The 21,319-nt window shown below is 41.3% G+C and overlaps 2 non-coding genes across 2 annotated transcripts; one reads left to right on the top strand and one right to left on the bottom strand.

The window, feature by feature from the left end:
- Positions 1 to 13,714: 13,714 nt before the first annotated feature.
- On the bottom strand, positions 13,715 to 13,786 carry TRNAE-UUC (transfer RNA glutamic acid (anticodon UUC)). The gene has a single exon. It is a non-coding gene; the product is annotated as a tRNA-Glu (tRNA).
- Positions 13,787 to 15,476: 1,690 nt separating this feature from the next.
- TRNAG-CCC (transfer RNA glycine (anticodon CCC)) lies at positions 15,477 to 15,549 on the top strand. The gene has a single exon. It is a non-coding gene; the product is annotated as a tRNA-Gly (tRNA).
- The last annotated feature ends 5,770 nt before the right edge of the window (positions 15,550 to 21,319 follow it).

The following is a 21,319-nucleotide window of genomic DNA, read 5'->3' as shown; positions in this document are numbered from 1 at the left end:
CCTGATTTGACTGGCTGCTTCAGCCTGGGTTCCAGTCCGGTTCTCATGTCGATAGTGCAGCCCCTGAGTTACGTCTCCAGGTTCAGTACTCCAAAAGCTGCCTGGCTTCAATTCCTCCTCACTGCTTTGATTCTAACATTCCTTGTTCTTCTGGCACCCAGAGATTTGCTTTTGAACTCAACTATGTTTAAAACATTTTTTTCTCCTATCTTATCTAGCATTTCTGTATATTAGGAGTAGAAGAAGGGGCTCCAGCCTCTAGCCAGGCATCAATAGTTACCACGACACAAAGCAGCATAAACTCTCAGCATGTCACCCTCCTCACAAGGAACACAGTTTTTTGCAGTATCCAGAGTAGATTAATACTTCCTAGTCCATTCCGGAATAAGATCTTGGCTTTACTTTTATGTCTCCCAACGACTTCCCAAAGCAAGAGAGCCCTCAAAGAGGAATTCAAGCCTCTGCTTCATATATTTAGGCTTTGTTTCAAGGTTTCAAAAATCTCAGGAACAACTTTTGGGGGCCCATCTCATGGTCAATGTACCTGAGCTATTCTTTCCTTCAGAAATCACTGTAAGAGGAAAGCTCTTCTCAAACACATGACCCAAGATGGGGGCCTATCCTTGACATGAGCAAAGGTAAGCAGCATAAGATATCTCTCTCAATTCTAGAGAAAATTAACCTCAGAGGGTCACAGCTCTTTTCCTGTTCCAGTATATATCGGCATGCCCATCTTGAAAGGTCATCTAATAGAAGGAAAGACCAAGGACTTTGTAGTCAAACCTCATGGTGTCAAAGATTGATTTTCCAAAGTTAATAATATGGCTCTCATATGAATACAGAACGGACATAGATCAATGATTTTATTCAGTTCATTAGTGAGGGGATCAGAAAGATGCAAACGCTGGTTCAAAGAACATTTTGAGGACTGGCATATTTGTTGTCCACCAGGAAAGGCAGTTTGAAATAAATTTACTAAGTTAGAGAAAAAACTGGGTAATGTCCAAAGCGCAATGAAACTGTAACTTTGGGGTTATAATTTCTATTGGACAGAATAATTACCATATAACTTCAGAGTCTGAGCCCTTCATTAATAGTAAATGGCAAATGCATACAGACACATCCCCTAGATAATTAGTCCTCAGGTGATCCTATCAACATCGTAAGATGGCATTGAAAGACCGGCAACCCAATTCTCCCCTTATTTCCCACGTTTTAAATAATGTCTCTTAACAATACCTGGTATACCTAGCTACACAATGTAACAGCTTTTGAGCAATTACCTAAATTCTCTGGGACTCAGTTTCTTCATCTGTAAATTGGGGTAACAATATCTATCTTGCCTGATTAGTTATTTTTTCTTGTTCCCCAACTAAAGGAGACCAAGCAGGGATAACCCCTGTGTAGGAGGAAGATGGAGTTGGGTGCCTTTTACCCTCATGACTGGGAGCAGAGACTTGAGGGTACCAGTGTGGGGGTCAGGAAATGGACCAAGGTCTGTATCACTGTATCTGAGTAGCTGAGAAGGAAAACCAGGTGTAGCCAAAAGGAGAAGAAACCCAGAGATGAAGCCAGGAACGTGTGTCAGCCAAAGTCACACACAAATTTAGAGTTCAAAAAATAAAATGGTAGGGCTTCCCTGGCGGTCAAGTGGTTGAGAGTCCGCCTGTTGATGCAGGGGACACGGGTTCGTGCCCTGGTCCAGGAAGATCCCACATGCCGCGGAGCGGCTAGGTCCGTGAGCCATGGACGCTGAGCCTGCGCGTCCGGAGCCTGTGCTCCGTAACGGGAGAGGCCGCAACAGTGAGAGGCCCGTGTACGGCAAAAAAATAATAAAAAATAAAATAAAATGGTGGGAGAAAGGGGACCAGAGTGAACCTGAACCTGAGTCAGGGAAGGTGGCAGCTTTTGTTCTGTTCACTTTTCTTTTTTTTTTTTTGGCCATGCCACACGGCATGTGGGGTCCTAGTTCCCCGACCAGGGATCAAACCTGCGCTCCCTGCATTGGAAGCACAGATTCTTAACCACTTGACCGCCAGGGAAGTCCCTGTTCTGTTCACTTTTGCCAATAGTGTGAAATGGTCCATCCTTGGAGATGAGGGTTACCCATGGGCAATGAATAGTGTAAAGGTTAAAGAGAATTTCTACGTGGCACCTTGTTTAGTATCTAAAAGTAGCAGGTGCTTAATAAATAGTATTAATACTATAGTATTGATTATATACTTTTTGTCTACTTTTCTCCCTGTGGAGGTTGTAGGTGAGCCAATTTTCTTTGAAAAGGAACCATGAGAATGAAATTCTCTATAACTTACATGTTTAGCATAGAAGGTATTCATATTACGGATGAAAATGAGGTAGACGTCTGTTGTTTTCCCCTGCGATGGCAAACACGATGTGCCACTTGTATCTTCATTCAAGAAAGAACTTGTTCATCAGCTGCAAAGAGTGCAGTTAGCTGACAGCCCCCAAATTCAGTGTCTTTAGCATGTGCCTTAGCACGTCCTTGTGAAGCCCTGCTCTTCCAGGGCAAGCCCTAGCCAGTGACTGAGCATCATGTGGCTACAAAGGCCTGGCCATTTCTGCCAAACATAGGTCTTCACTAACGGGCAATCTTTGTTCAGAGCTCCCCACTGGGTTGGCTGAGACTTTGTCAGATCTGCATTGAAGCCTGAGGTTCTCTCTCTCTGATTCTACTTTCTACTCCATTTTCTTCCCATAGGTGTCTAATCTGCATCACAGTTTAAAGGCTTTCTCTGTTACTTCTGCTTCCTCTCTCTTCATTTTCCCCAAGTATCGAACGGCCCCAATAAAGTTTTAGCACTTCTCACTCTGTCTCTCCATGTGCTTCTCAGGGGACCTGACACAGTTGGTACTGAAAGTGGTCTGAGAAAGGAGGAGGAAAGATGGGAGTTGGTCAGGACCTCGCTGGTGGTCCAGTGGTTAAGACTCTTCACTTCCACTGCAGGGGGTACAGGTTCCATCCCTGGGTGGGGAACTAAGATCCCACCTGCCGCATGGCCAAAAAAAAAAAAGATGGGAACTGGTGACTGGTCACTTACTACCTGTCTGGCAATGAGGACCCCCATCCTGGGTCGTATGTAGGACATAGACAATTCCTGGCCTAATGTGGTCTTATTGCTAACACTCACACTAGTGGTGATTTGGGAGAAGGTTCTGTTGGAAGGGGAATGCTCAGGCTGGTGCCAGGATTTGAAAAGTCCAGAGATGTTGAGTGGGAGTGAGGTGAGGGGGAAAGTGGCAATGCATATAAGAACAATGGAACTGTGGAATTCTCTGGGTGCTGTTACGGTTCATCTACACCCTACAGAGAGATAATGAAAAACTCAGGGCAGTTAGTAAACAATTGAAAAACAGGTGTGAAGGCCAAGAAGGCCTCTTTGGTAGTTTACAAAGAGACCCTTATCTCCTGCAGTGGAAAAGCCAAAAAAGCTGAAGACAAAACTCAAGATTCAATAGTTATATTCACTGACCTTCAAAGATGATTGAACGCTCAACTGAGGCAGTCTATTATGCCAAGGTCAGAGCCTCGTTTTGGGCAACCTGGGAATCTGATATATGGGTTGAGGATGTGTGGGGCATGCCCCTAAATATTTTGGCTTCCCAGTGTTAAAAAAACAGATTAGGCCCAAGGTGGAGTCTCTCATGCTAAGCCCCATATCAGAAAACCAAAACTTCACTAAGTTTCCATGCTTTCTTTCCCAGAAAAGGAAGGTCTGGGTCAATCAATCAGCACTTGCCTGCTCAGCACAAGTTACCTGACTCAGCTCCAAGACTTCCCTTTGCTCCATATAAGGGAAGTAACCATGCTTTACCCACACAGCAAATGACCAGTATAACTTCCTTTTCCTTGCTCACTTTGGTCTTGAAGGGGAGCAGAATCTGCCATCCCAAAATACGCCTCTTTAGCATAAGGTTTATCTTGAGCTGATGATCAGGACGCACAGGCTCCGAGGCCATGGCTCACGGGCCCAGCCACTCCATGGCATGTGGGGTCTTCCCGGACCGGGGCACGAACCCGCGTCCCCTGCCTCGGCAGGCAGACTCTCAACCACTGCGCCACCAGGGAAGCCCCTGAGCTGATGATTTTAAAGAAATGTCAGGCACAGGAGAATCTCTGAAAACAGAGTAGAAGTTATCCTTTTGTAAGAGACATTTACATTTATAAGGGAAATCTACATTTGTAAGGGTGTCTCCCTCTTTGTTCCAGGAGAATGATGGGTGAATCTCTAGGAACTCTTATCAATGGAGAAGGCAATGACTTACACCTGCGTAACAACCTTACCCTCATTTTCTGTGCTTTTTCTGATAACCTTCCATAACTGGCTTTCCCACCCACCGCAACATCTTTTGTCTTTAGCTGAAGATGATATTTAAGGTGGTGGTTTGGGCCATCTTGGGGAGTTTTTCCACATTTTTCCTTGGTATCTCCCAGAAAAACATCTTCCATGTACACAGGACTTATACATGTTATTAAACTTCTGTTTGTGTTTTTCCTTTTTATCTTGTATTACAGTGTGGTTTCAGCCAAGCACCTAGAAGAGTAGAAGAAAAATTCGTTTTGCTCCCCTACAGTTGGGAAAGGGAAATGTGCAGACATTTTGAGGACAATTGGACAAAGGCTCTGAGTTGATATTGATATGCAGGGACTCAGAGCGTCATTATGGCCCATTATTAGAGTGGAGGCATATGGGGGCCAAAGTCCAGCTTAAAATGTCTCCACTTTTTAAAAAAATTTTATTTATTTTTGGCTGCGTTGGGTCTTCGTGGCTGCGCGTGGGCTTTCTCTAGTTGCGGCGAGCGGGGGCTGCTCTTCGTTGCGGTGCGCGGGCTTCTCATTGCGGTGACTTCTCTTGATGTGGAGCATAGGCTCTAGGTGCACGAGCTTCAGTAGTTGTGGCTCGCAGGCTTACTCGCTCCATGGCATGTGGGATCTTCCCGGACCAGGGCTCGAACCTGTGTCCCCTGCATTGGAGGGCAGATTCTTAACCACTGCGCCACCAGGGAAGTCCCATAAAATGTCTCCACTTTTTTAATGGACCCACCTGATTGCCATTTTCTTAATCTTTGAATGTATAGTTGTGATGGACATACTTGGCAATTGATTTAACCCCCACACTGGTGCTTGGCCTGTGTGTGGGTTAAGAGCTGTTACAATCGGGAAGACCAAGTGGATGAAACACAACCATTCTTCTACCCTTTACTCCCTCACCCTCATCCCCAGCAGCCAAAGTAGTAACTCAAAGACAGTATTGTATCCTAGGGGATGGTGTAGATTATTGCCACCTTAAGGATCTAAAAGGATCTCATGATTCCTTAAATTTCCTAGTCTGGACCCTGCAGAAACTGGGTGGATCCTGGGGAATGATCATGGACCACTGCTTGATAGGCCCATCCACAACTGCCATGCCAGACCTGGTATCTATGTTAGAGCAGATTAACATGGTGTCAGGTACATGATAGGCAGCCATTGATTTGGCAGATGTGTTCCTTTCTATCCCAGTCAGTAAAGAGGATCAGAAACATTTGTCATTTAACTGAAATGGACAAACATATGCATTTACAGTTTTGCCACAAGGCTGTATTAACTTGCCTGTCTTCTGTAATCACATAGTCCAAACGGATATGGGCAGTCCCACAGGATAGCACATTGACCCATCACATTGGTGACATTATGCTGATTGGGAAGGATGAGGAAGAAAGTGACTAGTAAGCTGGAAGCCAAGTCTCTTGCACTCCAGAGCCTGAGAGATAAACCCTATACTTCAGTATATGAGAGAGAAATAAACTTCAATTGGGTTAAGCGATGTTTTTTGGGTTGCTGTCACTCCCAGGTAAGCCTAATTGTGATACAGGATCATCTGTCCAAAATAATGGTGTTTTAGAGTAATTGATCTTAAGACGTATTTCTGATGATAATTAGATGACAGAACCAATTATCGATTTCACTGTAAGTTTTTGTCAATAAAAAACCATACTGATCTTTCTATTCTATAGTAGGAGTCAAAGGACCTATTTTACTTATGTAATTTTTTTTGTACTTAAAACCATGTAAAACATTATTATTTTGCTTAAGCAATTTCTTAGGCAGTAAGAAGTTTGTAAGAAGGGTTAACTTTAATAAGATCCTCCAAGGTGACCTCTTCTGTATCTCATTTCACATGGCACTGCATTGATTAAAGTTTTTTGTTTTGTTGCATCCCAACAGTACTTGTCAAAGCAGAGACTGGGAGGGTGAGGCCCACATTTACCAAAACCTGGAACATGATTTTAATTTTCATTGGTCTGTTGTTAGAAATGAAAGGGGAAGTGTCACTTGGGAACTGAGGGCAATTTCAAGAAACAGCAGGAAATTGCCAGTGGAGTAAAAAAACCTTGCTCTGGAGTACTTTTCTTAACCTTTGAATCTCCCTATCCAATTAGACTAATTAGGCTTCAGGACAAGTCACCAGCTGAAATGAAAGAGAACTGTACACTTCCTACAGAGCTCAAGATACCCATCATAAAATATATAACACTGGCCTCAGGGGTATAGACAATATTTTCCCAAGATTTGTCACATTTCTCACTCAGCAAAATGCAATTTATAATTAGTTTGTTGAGAAATTTTATGTTTAAGCAAACACAGCTGTCTTAGGACAACCAGTTATGGAGAAACAGCTCTGGCTGCCCTCTGTCAGTTGGGAAGTTAAGGTTTCCAAAATGGATCTTTAAATAATAAAGATTATTAAAACTGGTAAAGACTAAAATAGAGGAGAAACACAATTTCAGGCACACTTGAAGTGTAAATTGGAATAGATTTTTCTGAAGGACAACTTAGGCAATATGTGTTGAAGAGTTAAAAAGTGCATTTCCTTTATTTAAGCATCTTCACTTTAAGTAATTTTTATGAGCATAATCACATAATTGGACAAAGACATTTATTAAATAATGTGGTTTTGACTATGACAATGAAATATTGGAAACAAATGTATGACAAGACAAGACTGGTTTAAAATTATGATACAAATGTATAATGAAATAAGCCATTAAGGTATTTTTAATATATATGCATTAACATAAAAGCTATTTATGATACTTGGAGTGAAAATAGAATGTAACAAAGTACTATAAAGTCTAGGAGATCAATATTGTTTAAAACATGAACTTGGACATTTGTATATATATCTGCGTAGTAGATGTCTGGAAGTTTCCAGTAGAAAATGTTAACTGACTATTGCTAGGTCTTAGAATTATTTTATTATGAAATATTGTAAACACACTACGTTATGGAAAATAAAAGAAATACTTGTCTACCTAACACTTGGCTTTATCAAATGTTAACATTCTGCCATGTTTGCTTCAGATACGTTCTAAGTAATGAAACATCAGAGAGCAACGCAGCCCTCTGTATTGACCCCTCCAACCCATTCCTCTCTCTCTCTCCTCAAATTCACCACTCTCCTGAATTTGCCAAGATGTTATATGTTCCAGAATTATATATTACACATAATAATATGAATATTATAACTCCATATATGTATAAACATAACTAATATAGTTATTCTATATATTGTATGTATATAATACGTGGTATTTCTTGCATTTAAAAAACTTTATATAAATGGTATTATAAATTATGGGTCCTGCAACTTCCTTTTTTCTATTTATAGTTTTTTTTTTTTTTTTGCGGTATGCGGGCCTCTCATTGCTGTGGCCTCTCCCGTTTCAGAGCACAGGCTTCGGACGTGCAGGCTCAGCGGCCATGACTCATGGGCCCAGCCACTCCGTGGCATGAGGGGTCCTCCCAGACCGGGGCACGAATCCATGTCCCCTGCATCGGCAGGCAGACTCTCAACCACTGCGCCACCAGGGAAACCCTATAGTATGTTTTTGAGATTTAGACATATTGATATATGCAGCTCTGGGTCATTTAAACAGTTAATCTAGCCTTCTGCTTTTTGATGTACCACAAATTATTCATTCAACTATTGATGCACATATAGGTTATTTCCAATTTTATGCTGTTGTAAACAGTGCAATTCACATCACAGATAAAAATTCTTTAGCATCTCTTTGTAACCATCTGTGTAATAATATCTTTACATTATATTCCTAGAAATGAAATTGCTGAGTTTATTTCTGTCCCAGTGTCCTAATCTCATAGTTTATAGTATAGCTTTATGATGAGGAAGAATATTGCGCAAAGGAAATCTCTCCTCCTTGATTGTCTCCTTTCAAATGGCTTCGGCAGTTGTTGGTACTGTGTATCACTGTAAGAATTTTAGAATCAGCTTTGCGGGTTCTACAAAATCAAAACAGATGAGAGAAACCAAAACTGAGTACGTACATATACATACATCCCCCCAGCTCCCACCCCCAACAGCAGCAATAACCATGTTGGAATTCTTTTGAATTCCATCAAACTAACCACTTTATTTTGGAAGAATTGACGTCTTTTCAATATTGAGTTTTCATATCTGTGGTTGATGACACAATTATTCAAAATAGTCACTTCCTCTTGCTAGAACAGCATCATATATCCACGTCCATTTGAGGTAAAGTTTGGCCACATGACTTACTTTAACCACCTCTGAACAAAAATTCAAGAGCCGTCACGTCTCCTTTCACTCTTCCAATGAGAGCAGCCATGCCCCAGATCGTGGCTGCCCCTACAGCCAGCATGCCAGAATGAAGACAAACTTGAGTGGAGCCACAGCTGTGCTGAGATAGAAATGGAACAAAAGCAAAAGTCAACTTTGTTGTTGTAAGGCACAGAGCTTTCTGTGTGCCATTTGTTACTGCTTTATAACTAAGTCTAAGCTGACTAAAGGAGATAATCAGGACCCAAAGTGGGATGCTGCCATGAAAAACATCAAGTGATGTGGCATTGGCTCTGAAGTTAAGTGTTGTTTGGAAAAGAAACAGTTATTAAAGGCTAGAAAGAAGGCAATCATGAAGTGGCAAACATTTGGTAAAGCATCACTAGTGATACCTCAGAGAGGCAGATCTTGTGCTGAATGAGCCTATGGGTTTAGGGAGAGAGGGAAGGAGACAATATTAGTTATGTGGCTTCACCCCTATTGTCTGCATCTGGGGAGATACTATAAGTAAGAGATATACCTAGCCAAGATTTGGTCCACTTTGAAAGCAAGAATGAGAGAGAATAGAGTGAGCCCTGAATTCTGAATTTGTCGGAATTCTGGAACTTTGTAGGAATAGTAGAGGCAACAGATTCTTACCTCCAAAATCAGCACAATAGCCTAAGCTGACTGATGTACCATCCTCGAGCACCCTCTCTTTCTTTTTTTATTTAGATATTCTTTTACATTCTTTAATAATGGTTGAACTGATTGGTAGGGACGCAATCATTTTTGTGATTGTTGCAAATGAGATCTCTCCTTTTAAATTCTTCTTTAGTTAATTTTTTGGGTAAAATATAGATGTTTTTTAAAAAACCTATAACAGGTCATCAAATCTACCAAAATATAAATAATTCCCATGATCACTGTTGTTTTTCATTTCCTACTTCTCTTTAGTTTCATTTTTTTTGTGGGCTAAATCTTTTCCTTTACTATGTACTTTAGGGCCAGTCTGTGAGTCTGTGTTAAACTGTTCCCCACTCTTGAATTTTAGTTTTGCAGTCTGTCATCAGACTGTCATTCTGATGTAGATCATCTTTCTTTTTTTTTTCTTTCTTTCTCTCTTTGGTAGCTGTGGCAGAGACTAGCTACATGATTAACAACCCAATTTTCGGGCTTCCCTGGTGGCGCAGTGGTTGAGAATCTGCCTGCCAATGCAGACGACACAGGTTCGAGCCCTGGTCTGGGAAGATCCCACATGCCGTGGAGCGGCTGGGCCCGTGAGCCACAATTACTGAGCCTGCGCATCTGGAGCCTGTGCTCCGCAACAACAGAGGCCGCGATAGTGGGAGGCCTGCGCACCGCAATGAAGAGTGACCCCCGCTTGCCGCAACTAGAGAAAGCCCATGCACAGAAATGAAGACCCAGCACAGCCATAAATAAATAAATAAATAAATAAATAAATAAATAAATACATTGTGTATTTAAAAAAAAAAACAACAAAACAACCCAATTTTCTCTTCTTGGGTGCAAAACTAAACTACATTTCCCAGTCCCCTTGCATCTAAGCAGAGCCATGTGGCTAGTGGTTCTTGCCCCTGTAATGTGACTGTGAGGGATGTGTCACTTCTGATATGAGGCAGTCATGAGCTGGTGTGCTTTCCCCTTATCTCCTGACTGGATACAGCAGTTCCAGTGGAAGACCACAAGAATCTATAAAATAGAGACTGGATCTTTGGAAGGTCATATGAAAGGCTTTTATTCTTCTTTCCCAGCTTTTTCGAGATGTAATTGACACACAACATTGTGTAAGTTTAAGATGTACGACATGTTGATTTGATCCACTTATATATTGCAAAACGGTCACCACGGCAGCGTTAGCTAATACCTCCATCACGTCACATAACTACCATTTTGTTCTTGTGGTGAGAACATTTAAGATATACTCTTTCAGCAACTTCCAAGTATACAATACAGTATTATTAGCTATAGTCATCATACTGTACATTAGATCCCAGAACTTATTCATTTTATAACTGTAAGTTTGTACCCTTGACCAACATCTCCCAATTTCCCCCACCCACTAGCCCCTGGCAACTATCATTCTCCTCTTTGTTTCCATGAGTTTGCCTTTTTAAGATTCCGCATATAAGTGATATCATACAGTATTTGTCTTTCTCTGTCTGACTTATTTCACTTAGCATAATGTCCCCAAGTTCGATCCATATTGTTGCCATTGGCAGGATTTTCTTCTTTCTCATGGCTGAATAATATTCTGTACACACACACACACACACACACCAGCATCTAGCTGTATTTACCTTGAGTAGTAGAGTTAGTAACTAAAATTTTCTCTCAATCTTTGGTATTTTGCAGTTTCACCACAATATACAGGCATACCTTGGATATATTATGGGTTCAGTTCCAGACCACCACAATAAAGTGAATATCACAATAAAGCAGTCCCACAAATTTTTGTTTCCCAGTGCATGTAAAATTATGTTTTCACTGCTATAGTCTATTAAATGTGCAATAGCATTATGTCTAAAAAAACAATGTACATACCTTAATTTAAAAATACTTTATTCCTGGGGAATTCCCTGGTGGTCCAGTGGTTAGGACTCTGTTCTTCCACTGCAGGGGGCATGGGTTCTATCCCTGGTCGGGGAGCTAAGATCCCACATGTGTGTGGCGTGGCCTAAAACAAAACAAAACAAAACAAAACTTTATAGCTAAAAATGCTAACCATCATTTGAGCCTTCAGCAAGTTGTAATCTTTTTGCAATAGTCAGAGCAAAGATCACTGGTCACAGACCACCATAACAAATATAATAATAATGAAAAAGTTTGAAATACTGTGAGAATTACCAAAATGTGACACAGACATGAAGTGAGTAAATGCTTTTAGAAAAGTGGTGCCAACAGATTTGCTCAATGCAGGCTTGCCACAAAACTTCAATTTGTAAAAAACACAATAAGTGGGAAGTGCAATAAAGCAAAGCACAATACAGTGAGATATGCCTGTATTTGATTGTGATTTATCTTTATTCTGCTTGGTACTTGGGGTACACTTTTTTAAAAAGTGAGGACTCAATTCTTTAAATACAGGAAAACTCTCAAATGCTATTTCTCCAAGTTGCCCTTTTTGCTATTTCCCCCTTTCTCTTCTTCTCTAACCCTATCAGACATATTATATAACTTTACAACCTAATTTCCATGTCCCTCAACTTCTCTCTGACACTTTATTGTGGTAAAATATGCATAACAAAAATTTACTTACCATTTTAACTACTTTTAAGTGTACAATTCAGTGGCATTAAGTGTGTTCACAAGGTTGTGCGAACATCACCACTATCCATCTCCAGAACTTTTTCATCATCCTAGACAGAAACTCTGTACCCATTAAATAATAACTCCCCATTACTTCCCCACCCCCATAACCCCTAGTAACTTCTATTCTACTTTTTTCCCTATGAATTTGCCTATCCTAGATAACTGATATAAGTGGAATTATACAATATTTGTCCCCCGCCAAATTTTTTTTGGCCACGTTGGGTCTTCGTTGCTGCGCGCGAGCTTTCTCTAGTTGCAGCGACTGGGGGCTACTCTTTGCTGTGGTGCGTGGGCTTCTCATTGCAGTGGCTTCTCTTGTTGCGGAGCCCGGGCTCTAGGCGTGCGGGCTTCAGTAGTTGTGGCACGCGGGCTTAGTTGCTCTGTGGCATGTGGGATCTTCCCGGATCAGGGATCGAACACGTGTCCCCTGCACTGGCAGGCGGATTCCCAAGCACTGCGCCACCAGGGAAGTCCCAATATTTGTCTTTTTGTGTGTGGCTCATTTCACTTAGCAAAATATTTTCAAAGTTCATCCATGTTGTAGCATGCATCAGAATTTCCTTCCTTTTTTAAGGCTCAATAACATTCCATTTTATGTATATACTGCTTTTTGTTTAGCCATTATCTGTTGATACACATTTGGTTTGTTTCTACCTTTTGGCTATTGTGAATAACGCTGTTGTGAATATTGATTTTCAAGTATCTGTTTGAGTCCCCACTTTTAATCCTTTTGGGTATATATTGAGAAGCGGAATTGTTGCATCATATGGTAATTCTATGTTTAACTTTTTGAGGAACCATCAAATTGTTTTCTGCAGTGGTTGTAACATTTTACATTTCACCAGTAATGCACAAGGATTGCAATTTCAATTTCTCCACATTCTCAGCAGAACTTACTTTCAGTTTGTGTGTGTGTGTGTGTGTGTGTGTGTGTGTGTGTGTGTGTGTGTGAGAGAGAGAGAGAGAGAGAGAGAGAGAGAGAGAGAGAGAGAGAGAGATAACAGCCATCCTAATCCATGTGAAGCGGTATTTCATTGTGGTTTTGATTTGCATTTTCCTAATGACTAATTATGTTTACCATCTTTTCATGTACTTATTGGCCATCTGTAAATCTTCTTTGGAGAAATGTCTATTCATGTCCCTTGCCCAATTTTTGGATTTTTGGATTTTTTTTGTTGTTGAGCTGTAGGCCTCTATATACTCTCTCTGATATATTTTCTCTCTCTCAGTGTTGCATTCTGCATGAAACCTTCAGTACTATCTTCCAATGACCTAGTCCTTTTGTTAGATGGGTCCAGCTTATGTTGTCCCATCTATTGAGTTTCTTTTCAGTATATATAATGTTTCATTACAGATTACGTACTTTTCATCTCAAAAATCTGTGTGGATATTTATCATATCTTTCATTTTTCTTCTCACTGTGCTCCTGTTTTCCTTTAAATACTTGAACATAGTCATAACAGCTCTTTCAGAGTCTTTCCCACTAAATCCATCATCTCTGTCCTTTCTGATTCTGTTTCTGGTAACTGATTTTTTTCTTCTGGTTATGAATAACATCTTCCTGTTTCTTTGTATGTCTAATGATTTTTGATTGGTTGCTGAACATTGTTTTCTTACATTGTGGGATGCTAGGTCTTGCTTTTCTTTAAGGAGTATTGGGCATTGTACTAACAGGCATTTAAATTACTTACAGATCAACTTGATCCCATAGAGGCTTGTTTTTAGCTTTATTAGTGTGAATTTATTATTATTATTATTATTATTATTATTATTATTATTTTGGCTGCACAGCTAGTGGGATCTTCCCCAACCAGGGATCGAACCTGGGCCCCCACAGTGAAAGTGTTGAATCCTAACCACTGGACTGTGAGGGAATTCCTTAGCGTAGATTTAGAATAGCTTTTACTCTAGGGCTAGTTTAGCCTCTCTACTAAAGTGTGATCCTCTGAGCTCTTCATTGAAGGTCTGGATGTTCAATAAGAAATTTCTCTAGCCTCCCAGAATTTAAACATCTCACAGTCTTGTGTGATTTCTGGGAATTATTGATTATAGCTCCAGTTTCTCTTTTGACCAACATCAAGTATTTTCACCTTATGCATATGTACATTAGTACTGATATTTAGCAACAGATTCAACAGTACTCTTAAGTTTATTTTTGGAGCTATTTTCTCTGCACATGTCCCTCTTCCCTGGTACTCTGCCCCAGAAATTCCAGCCATCTAAGTCTTCCTGAACTTAGGAAGGATATTTGTTACCCAGCAAAAGCTAACTGATATAGCAGCCCTTACACAGAACAGTTAAGCTCTCTAGGTTCTGTAAAACAGGGAAGTTGAAGTAGCACTAGAAAGACTATCTGTCTTTTCAGTTCAGCAGCACCTCCCAGCTATGCTTGGGATTCTGCCTCACAGTCCAGAAATTGCCTCTAGGCAGAAAACTGGAGTGATTGTATGATTCACCTTATTTGTTGTTTGTTTTTCTTACATCCTTACGATCCTGTACTGCCTGTTATCCAAAGTCCAAAAAGTATTGTCTCATATATATATATATTTTATTTTCTTTTTTTTAAAGATTTTTTTGATGTGGACCATTTTTTAAAGTCTTTAGTGACTTTGTTACTATATTGCTTCTGTTTTATGTTTTTGGTTTTTTGGCTGCAAGGCGTGTGAGATCTTAGCTCCCCAACCAGGGATCGAACCTGCACCTTCTTCATTGGAAGGTGAAGTCTTAACCACTGGACTGACAGGGAAGTCCCTGTCTTATATATTTTGACCAGTTTTGTTGTTTACAGTGGCAGGGTATGTTGAGCCCCAGTTATTCCATCATGGCTGGGAGTAGAAATCTCAGTCTTTGAGGTTTTAAAGCCACACTTCCTCCTGAAGAGCTTGTATATAAAAATAAAATAAAAAGTACTTTTCCAATTACTCAGGTATGGTGTCTACCTGGGGAAAGTCATGAAAGTGGGGATGAACTGTGGCTTTCCTGAGTTATTGAGAAAGATAAGTTTGGAGATATTAAATTTGGAAGTGATGAGAGATTTGCGTGGAGACCTTGGAACTGTTCCAAGAGCCATTAGGGGAGAGAGGGTATCTAATATAATAAATGCCATTGATACTCTGCTCAATGTTCTCTGGGCTTGCCTGAGTCACTTTAAGCTATGGACATTCCCAGTAAGCTGTAGCTTCTCACTGCCAAGTACCTGTATATCTCTGCTCTTTTGCCAAGGGCTTTCTCTGGCACTGCAAAAGCTTGCTCAGCTTCATGGGGACACAACCTATGTGGGGCAGTTTATGGCCCCAGGAACAGCTCTCAACTGAGGGGTAATAGGAATATCTGAATAAATTCCTCAGTATCTTCAACCTCCAGTGCATTCCTTGGCTTGCAGTCTCCTTCCTCCAACTTCAAAGCCAGCAAAATTGCACCTTTCTAACCCTTCTTCCATAGTCATATCTCCCTCTAACTTTATTCTTCTTCCGCCCTCTTTCACTTTTATGGGCCCTTATGATTACATTTGGCACACCCAGTTAATCCAGAAAAATCTCCCTATCTTAAGGTCAGCTGGGGACTTCCCTGGTGGTCCAGTGGCTAAGACTCTGTGCTCCCAATGCAGGGGGCCCAGGTTCGATCCCTGGTCAGGGAACTAGATCCCACATGCATGCCACAACTAAGAGTTCGCATGCCACAATGAAGGAGCTCCCGTGCTGCAGCTAAGGAGCCGGCGAGCCACAGCGAAGGAGCCCGCGTGCCGCAACTACGAGCCCGCATGCTGCAGCTAAAAGATCCTGTATGTGGCAACGAAGATCCTGCATGCTGCACTAAGACCCAGCACAGCCAAATAAATAAATAAAATAAATATAAAGTTTTAAGGTCAGCTGAGTATCAGCCTTTATTCCACCTACAACCTTAATTCCCCTTTGCCATGTGACATAACATATTCACAGATTCCAGGCGTTAGGACATGGACATCTTTGGGGGGGCATTAGTCTGACTACCAAACTGTCATTTTCCCCCAGAATTAACCTATATGTTTAAGGCAATGTCAATTAGAATCTTGATAAGGTGATTCTAAATATCAAGTAAAAGAGATGTACAAGAATAACAGAGGTTTTTGAAAAATGTAAATAATGATGGGGGACTTACTCTACCAGACATATTAATAAAACATACTATAAAGATAAAGTATTGGGTTGGCCAAAAAGTTCATTTGGGTTTTTCCATAATATTACCGAATGGACTTCTTGGCCAACCTAATAAAAATACTTTGGCATTGGTGGATGACAGACGGTGTTATGAAAACTGGAAATTCATACCCCTCATGCATCCATACCTTTGTTGTTATAGCTTATTCTGAACTTAGGCAAATTATTTACCATCTCCAGGCCTTAGTTTCCTCATCTTTCAGATGGGTTGATAATAACACTACTTTATAAGATCATTTTGGGGGTTATATGAGCAAATGCACGTAAATAATCAGGAACATTGCAGGTGCTCAATAACCACTAGTTCCTTCCTCACCCTTTTTCAGGCTGCCTTGGAGAAGGAGCAACCCCTCCACAGTTTTATGCCGGTCTTTATTTCTTTTCCTTAGACTAAATTGTAGTCTCGATTTGTGTGTGATTACAATGACAGCTTAATTTTGTATAATGCTTTAATGTTTGCAAGCATTCTCACATACTATACTATACTATACTATACACCTTGAATCCTTGTATACAATTGTGTGAATCTCATTTTATCTTCCTTCCACTTGGGTGCTAAGAAGCAAACCAGCTAGTAAATATATTAGTAAGAATGTTTTTACAATGAGAAAATTCTAGTGCTACTTCAACTTCCCTGTTTTACAGAACCTAGAGAGCTTAACTGTTCTGTGTAAGGGCTGCTATATCAGTTAGCTTTTGCTGGGTAACAAATATCCTCAAACTTAGTGGCTTAAAATAACAATCACTTAATTGGCTTATCATTCTGATGGCAGTCCTTATAGTCTGAACTAGGCTCAGCTTTTCTTGACTTGGCTCACTTCTATGTCTGAGACCTTGGCTGGGATGGCTGAAGTAGCTAGAGCGCCCCTCCAAATGACCTCTTAATCTCCAGCAGATTAGCCCAGTTCTATTCACATAGTCGTGTCAGGTTTCAGTAGCAGAGTAGAAGCTGCAAGGCTCCTTGTGGCCTAGACCTGCAACTCACATGACATCACTTTAGTTGCATTCTTATGGCCAAAACAAATCATGAAAACAGCTATGATTCCAAGGGCAGGGGAATAGATTTCACTTTTTTTTTATGGTAGAAGCTAAGACAGGGAAAGGTGAGGGATTGGGGAGATTTTTTGCAATCTATCCCTGACACATAGCTAATTAGTGGGTAAGCTTTCATGAGAAGTCAATTCTGATGAACAATGATCCAGCAATTCCACTTCTGGGAACATATTCAAAGGAAACAAAAATACTATGTTGAAGGGGTATCTGCATCCTCATGTTCACAGCAGCATTATTTACAGTAGCCAACACATGGAAACAACCAAGTGTCCCTCAACAGATGAATGGATAAAGAAAATGTGACATAAACACACATGCATACACTCAATGGAATTGGAATATTATTCAGCCACAAAAAAGAAGGAAATTCTGCCCTTTGCAACAACATGGATGGACATTGAGGGCATTATACTAAATGAAGTGACTCAGATAACTCAGAGAGAGAAAGATAAACCTATGATCTCACTTATACGCGGTATCTTTAAAAAAAAAAAAACAAACCAAAAAACAACCAAACTCACAGAAAAAGCCATCAGATTTGTGGTTATGAGAGGCAGAAAGTGAAGGGTGGAGGAATTGGATGAAGGTGGTCAAAAGGTACAAACTTCTGGTTATAAGATAAATACTGGCGATGTAAACAAACAAAGATACAAAAGCAAACCCTGATGACTGTTGAGTCTAGACCCACTGCGATATACATTTGTAATAAAAAAAAATACTGAAATCTGAATGCATTCTTTTTTTTTTTTTTTTTTTTTTTTTTTTTTTTTTTTTTGCGGTATGTGGGCCTCTCACTGTTGTGGCCTCTCCCGTTGCGGAGCACAGGCTCCGGACGCGCAGGCTCAGCGGCCATGGCTCACAGGCCCAGCCGCTCCGCGGCATGCGGGATCTTCCCAGACCGGGGCACGAACCCGCATCCCCTGCATCGGCAGGCGGACTCTCAACCACTGCGCCACCAGGGAAGCCCTGAATGCATTCTTGATTTGCTCTTGTTCTCTTAATGACCTTAGAAATGCATGACATGCAGTCAAAAGACTAAACTGGAGATTTTTCCTCATAAGATCTACTAATCATGGAGTTAGCTATCTCAGGAAAGTAGAATGACTTCTTAGTGACATTCTTTTTTATTTTAATTTTTGTTTGTTTGGTTTTTTGCAGTACGCAGGCCTCTCACTGTTGTGGCCTCTCCCATTGCGGAGCACAGGCTCCAGATGCGCAGGCTCAGTGGCCATGGCTCACGGGCCCAGCCACTCTGGGGCATGTGGGATCTTCCCGGACCGGGGCACGAACCCGTGTCCCCTGCATCGGCAGGTGGAATCTCAACCACTGCGCCACCAGGGAAGCCCCTTAGTGACATTCTTAAAGAGTGACAGTAAAACTTGTCTTCTATGGGCTGAATCTAGGACAAAATTGTTGAAAAAGATGAGGGGTGATGACAGTAATCATAAGGACTTTAATGTCCCTAAATCAGTCACGAATGGAGAGTTAAAAAAAAATAAACCCCACAACACTTTAAAAAGTCTGCCTCAGGCAATCTCAAAGCATTTGACATTTCATTTATTGGAAAAATGTAGCTTTTTGTAATTAAAAAAGTTTTGACAACTGAAAGTGACTTTAAGACCTGTTAAAATCAGGTCAGTGAAACTGCTGCTGATCTCAAAGTTTTTTTCTTAACATTGAGAGATTGGAGGCTGTGGATATTTAGATGTACATATAATAGGTACTGCAGAGGAAAAATGCATCCTAATGAAACATTTTTAGATTGCAATGATGCACAGGCCTGCAGAAGTCTAGGGAATCCAAAATAAGTTTTATTCTTGTCCTACTTTTATATAGTAACTACAAAAGAAATGAGCCCTATTAAGGTGGCGTTCTGTGGGAAGTAATCCTTATTTGATTTGTCAGCTCTGTCAACAGTATCTTGACTGCAATGGTCACTAATGTTCACTAGATCAAGGTAGCTACTGAAAGCCGTACATGAAGACAATCCAAGATTTAATTATGCCAGCGGGGTCCTCATTCGCCTCCCGTGTCGTCTGGGTTCAGTGGCTCCTTTATTGATTGGGTCCATGCTAGTGGATGCTGCGGTGGTTGAATCATTGTTCACAGTTCACTCTGGATACATAGTCTATGCAACAGTAATTGCTTTGGAAAATTGTCTACTTCCTAAACTGCCTCTGATTAATTAGCGGACTGCAGCTTCATTTTATTTGCATGGCTCTGCAGTCCCCAGCCGCATTCACTACCAGCTCTGCCTATTCTCTGATCAGCCTCCTATGTTCTGCCTCTTCTAGGGCTGAGAGGAGTGTTCCAGCCTCTTTTCAGTTGATGAGAAAGACAATTTACAGATTGGGTTCTTAACAAATATGAAATCTCTTGAATACTCATTTTCAGTAACTGGCTCTTGTACACGTATATGAAAAAAGACTTTATTGGAAGGATATGGGGTTGCCCACCAAATCAGAGAAAAAGCAGAACGTGTAGGCTTTAGAAAAGACAGGAACCAGGAGCAGGAATTAAGGCGAATCTTTCAGAGATTCAAATTCCAGGGGTGGGAGGGGAAGGGGATTGTATTGGTCTGGCTTGTACGGCATTGGCCGCGGGTGGGGGGGGAGGGTGGGGCGGGGCATCTTGATTGACAGTCCACGGTGACTATGCAATGTGGGAGGAGGTTATTGTCCAAGAAAACTTGACACACTACTCACCAAATGACGCGGCAGTGGTGCTGAGTGGACAAAAACAGCAGATGTTCCTACACTTGGAAACATAGATGCCACCGTGCTCATGGTCCAGCTTTGGGTGTAGAAGTCCCCGGTTTTGGTTTTTAAGTCTTCCACCCCTGAAGTTCATAGGACTGCTCTGGATGGCACTTATTTGGATTCTGGAGCCAGACTGCCTGGATTTGAAGTCCAGTGTTGCCAATTTCCTAGCTCTGTGTGCTTGGAATTGTTACTTAACGTCTCGGGATCTTGGTTTCTTCATCAGAAAAATGGGGGTAAATAAAAGTATTTTCATCATAGTGTTCTTATGATAATCGAATGCATTAATACATTTAAAACCCTTATAATAGTGTCTGACACCTAAGAGCTATATACTTCTGAGCTATCGTTAGGGAGAGATAGTGCATTGTTGGGGGGGGGGGGGGGGGGGGGGGGGGGGGGGGGGGGGGGGGGGGGGGGGGGGGGGGGGGGGGGGGGGGGGGGGGGGGGGGGGGGGGGGGGGGGCATCTTGATTGACAGTCCACGGTGACTATGCAATGTGGGAGGAGGTTATTGTCCAAGAAAACTTGACACACTACTCACCAAATGACGCGGCAGTGGTGCTGAGTGGACAAAAACAGCAGATGTTCCTACACTTGGAAACATAGATGCCACCGTGCTCATGGTCCAGCTTTGGGTGTAGAAGTCCCCGGTTTTGGTTTTTAAGTCTTCCACCCCTGAAGTTCATAGGACTGCTCTGGATGGCACTTATTTGGATTCTGGAGCCAGACTGCCTGGATTTGAAGTCCAGTGTTGCCAATTTCCTAGCTCTGTGTGCTTGGAATTGTTACTTAACGTCTCGGGATCTTGGTTTCTTCATCAGAAAAATGGGGGTAAATAAAAGTATTTTCATCATAGTGTTCTTATGATAATCGAATGCATTAATACATTTAAAACCCTTATAATAGTGTCTGACACCTAAGAGCTATATACTTCTGAGCTATCGTTAGGGAGAGATAGTGCATTGTTGTATTGTCTGAGATAATTAACTCTGGTTAAAGTACTAACCGTGCTTATTAAAATGAAGAAATGATCTCCCTTTCCTGGCTTCGCAGGCCACAATATTCCTCTTGGATTTTCCTCATGATGGTGCCGTACTCAGACTGTCACTGTATTCATTTTATTTGGTGCTGTGACAAATTACCATAAGTTTAGTTGGTTTAATTATACAAATTTATGATCTTACTATTGTGGAGGTCACAGTCTCATTGGGCTAAAATTAAGGTGTAGGCAGGGCTGTGCTCCTTCTGGAGGATCTGTAAGAGAATCTGTTCCTTGTCTGCTCAGTTTCTAGAAGCTGCCTGCTTTCCTTGGCCATGAGGCTCCTTCTTCCATCGTCAAAGGCAGTGATCACATCACTCTGACTTCTGTCATCACATCTTCTGTCTGCCTCCCTCTT

The sequence above is a fragment of the Lipotes vexillifer genome, unplaced genomic scaffold (genome assembly GCF_000442215.2).
Source record: "Lipotes vexillifer unplaced genomic scaffold, Lipotes_vexillifer_v1.1 scaffold207, whole genome shotgun sequence".
Taxonomy (NCBI): Eukaryota; Metazoa; Chordata; class Mammalia; order Artiodactyla; family Lipotidae; genus Lipotes; species Lipotes vexillifer.
This window is presented reverse-complemented; position numbering and strand designations above follow the sequence as displayed.